Source organism: Elephas maximus, chromosome 18 (genome assembly GCF_024166365.1).
Source record: "Elephas maximus indicus isolate mEleMax1 chromosome 18, mEleMax1 primary haplotype, whole genome shotgun sequence".
NCBI lineage: Eukaryota > Metazoa > Chordata > Mammalia > Proboscidea > Elephantidae > Elephas > Elephas maximus.
Genome location: NC_064836.1, coordinates 11779406 through 11783019, shown reverse-complemented (window position 1 = coordinate 11783019; position 3614 = coordinate 11779406).

Genomic DNA, 3614 nt, shown 5'->3' with positions numbered 1-3614 from the left:
TCGAGTCGATTGTGGCTCATAGTGACCATATAGAACAGAGTAGAACTGCCTGATAGGGTTTCCAAGGCTGTAATCTTTATGGAAGGAGGCTGCCATATTTCTCTCCTGTGGAACCCCTGATGGATTCAAGCTGCTGGCCTTTCACTTAGCAGCCAATCATTTAAACACTGAGCCACCAGGGCTCCTTCATCCATAATAATGTCCTTTAAATACCCAACCACTGCATCAAATTCTGCATCAGAGGAAGAAGAGATAGACAGTGCAAAGCTCTCTTCTTTTGAGGTGACCACCGCAGCCACATCCACCCCACCCAGGCCTGAGGCTACTACGCCCATGGAAACCAACAGTCATTGGTTACAGAGGAAAGAAGCAGAAGTGTAAGAATGGTATAACAGGGTTCCAGAAGATGAAGGTGGGGAGGTGAGGGAATCAATGAAGAGGAGGAGGGAAAGGGAAAAAAGAACCTTAATGTTTTGAGCAAATGGCTTTATCAAAGCAACATCACCACCAAGCAAACTGTTATTGCAGGTCTAGTTCTTTTGGCGAGATCTTCTTAAATGTGGACTCTGCAATCTTGAACTTACAAAAGTGAAAGTATTATACTGCCATCATTTTTCCTTTGATAGTGACTGTGTATTTTGTCTAAAACCAGCATTTGATAAGTTCTGTTGCCCAGGTGACTTTCTCAGGTCACTTTTCAATGACTTGCCCTTTCCTGCCATAAAGCCAAACTTTAATCCAGCCTTCTCATTTTGATTCAAGTTGTTCACCAAATGTTAACAAGAGGTTTCTCTGACCACTGGCATTTTGAATAATTTTTACTCTTTTTTGTAATTGATCGCTTTGCATTGAACTTGCACCATATTTATAATCAGAAAAAAAAATAATTTTAATTTGCGGAAAAAATGTGACCCAGTTACAATTCACGTTATTGATTTAGGTCAGCATCCTGAGGAGCTGATATCAAGACTTCCTCACCATCTTCCAGGGACCCTCACCCAGGAGCTGGCGCTTGGTGTAGGGTTGGGGTGGTGAGCCACCCCCATTCAGGGAGAACAATGGTTGTCAGGGAGTGTCATCTGAGAGCAGTGACCAACTTTGCCTTGCCTCAGAAAATGCACTTTCTGGCGGTATCCCAGCCCTCTAAATGTTACATCTTCTTGACTTTGAGGGAAGTCCTGAGTGCTCAAGAGGTGCCACTCTCACTTCCTGTGCACTCAGGGAAAAGTCCCAGATGGAACCACCACTCCAGTCAAGGTAAGGGCTTTCATATGTAGTGGCTGAAATGTAAAAAAAAAATAATAATAATTAATTTCCTATTTTATTGCCTTCTCAAAAACCTTGGGAAGGTGGAAGGCTCCTGTTAGGGAGATTGTTTCTTTGACCTTCTGACTTGATTCTATACATAACACCTGCCTCAGATCCTTAATAAATGCCCATGTCTACATTTTGTTAAGTGATTCATTCAGACGGGCAAAACTAAAAACAAAGAACCCTGAAAACAAGTCAGGAATGTTGAATGAATAAACAGGTCATGGGGGGAAGGGCATCTCTGGAAAAACTTGAACTTGAAGTTGCTCCCAAAGCCCCTTACAAGCAAACCCCAGAGGACAGTCTGTGGAATGAGGCAGAAAAGCCTATGAGGAGATGGGGGATATCACACCTGAAAAACAGAAGAAGAAATGCTAGCTTGAGGTTGAGGTTTGGCTTAAATTGTGCTGTTATCCCACTGAGGACTGTACAGAGAAATCAGGAAGAGGATAGTTGGTATTTGGCTAAAGACTACCACCTCTCAGAACTTCTGGATCAACATGAGCCAAATAAAAATTTGTATTGTTAAATGCTAAGGCTGCTAACCAAAGGGTCGGCAGTTTGAATCCGCCAGGCGCTCCTTAGAAACTCTATGGGGCAGTTCTACTCTGTCCTATAGGGTCGCTATGAGGTGGAATTGACTCGATGGCACTGGTTACTGGGAATTAGTGGTAGACAGAAGGGGCATTGGGCACTCTGGAATCTTAGAGGAAAGAGAGAATTAAAAGTCCTCAGGCTTAGTCAAGGGTGTCTCATTCTAGAACATTCCATGCTACTCAATATAGTAAGTACAGTCAATGTTGAAGACCCCTAAGAATATATTTAAGAACCCCAGTTTCAGAATCACTGGCTTTGGAAATTAAACTTATTTAATGATAATGTCTTTCAATTGTAAATTATAGTTACAAGAGATAATTTTTCTTTTTTGTGATAAATAGAAAAAAATTTGTAATATTACTATCAAATGAAAACTTTCCCCAATAGTGTATAAATTTGCAGACATCTGAGTATACATCCAAGGGCCACACTTTGAGAAATAGCTCTGCAAGACCTAGCTCCGAACCCAGACACCATGAAATATTTCCTATGGAGATTCATCATTGTTGCAACAGTTGTAGAGCTCCCGATCTTTTTTTTCATCAATGAGAACCCCTTTGATACTTCAAGTTTCCTGTCTTTGGTAAGTACCAAACTATGGGTAGAGCAAAATTGAAATCCTTATACTGAAAAGAAAGACATTATCTAAGTGTCTATTTGTACGAAGCCATCACTAACACAGTACCAAAAAACAAAAACTAAAAAACACCAAACCCATTGCCATCTATTCCGACTTATAGCGATCCTATAGGACCCACCCACTTAGGACAGAGTAGAACTGCCCCATAGCATTTCCAAGGAGTGCATGGTGGATGCAAACTGCCAACCTTTTGGTTATTAGCCAAACTGTTAACCACGATGCCACCAGGGTTCCCACTAACATAGTAGGCATCCAAAAAAGAAGGAAGAACAGAAAGCTTGAGGAATCAAAGTACATGTTTATTTATTTATTTATTTTAAGACAATAAGGGGTGGTGGCATCTGGAAAAGACAGAATTCAGGGCTGGGAAAAAATAACACTATTTCTGCTTTAGCAGAGTTGGCCCTTTTCTTCTAACAATTGGTGAGGCAGAAAGTTTCCTTTGGCTTTCAAAGTTACACCTTTTTCCCCATTTTATACATTAGGATTTTGAACCTCACAGAGGTTAAGTAATTTCTCCAAGCCAACAAAAATTCTGAGGAGTTACAGAATATTTCGCCAGAACCCAGAGAAATCAAAGAACAGAAGGAGGGGGTGGAAGCTCCACCAATGAGAAAGAGTTTAGACTGGAACACTGAGATGGTGACAACTTGGGCTCTATCTCTTGCACCTAACATATGCTGTGCCCTTCATGGGATTAGGTGGCCCATATCAGACTGTAATAGTAGGGATGGCATAGACTGACATTGTCTCATTCCCTACATATAACCCAGGAGAGCTAAAGAAATCCCAACTCCCTTCACCCCAAGACCCTAGGATACAAGAACCAAGGATAGAACTTATACAACACAAGAACAGGAGCCCCTAGGATAGAACTTTTTCAGAAGATAAGGAAGAAACAATAGTGAATTGAGCCCTGAGCAGCCTGCCCTGTATTTCTGGGGGATTATTTCATTACATTCTACAAGGGGGAATCCACCAAGCCATTATTCCCAAAGAGGATGAATCATGTTGCTGAAACTTTTCTCAGGAGGAAAAGAAGATGGTAGCTTGGCAGAAAGCCCGG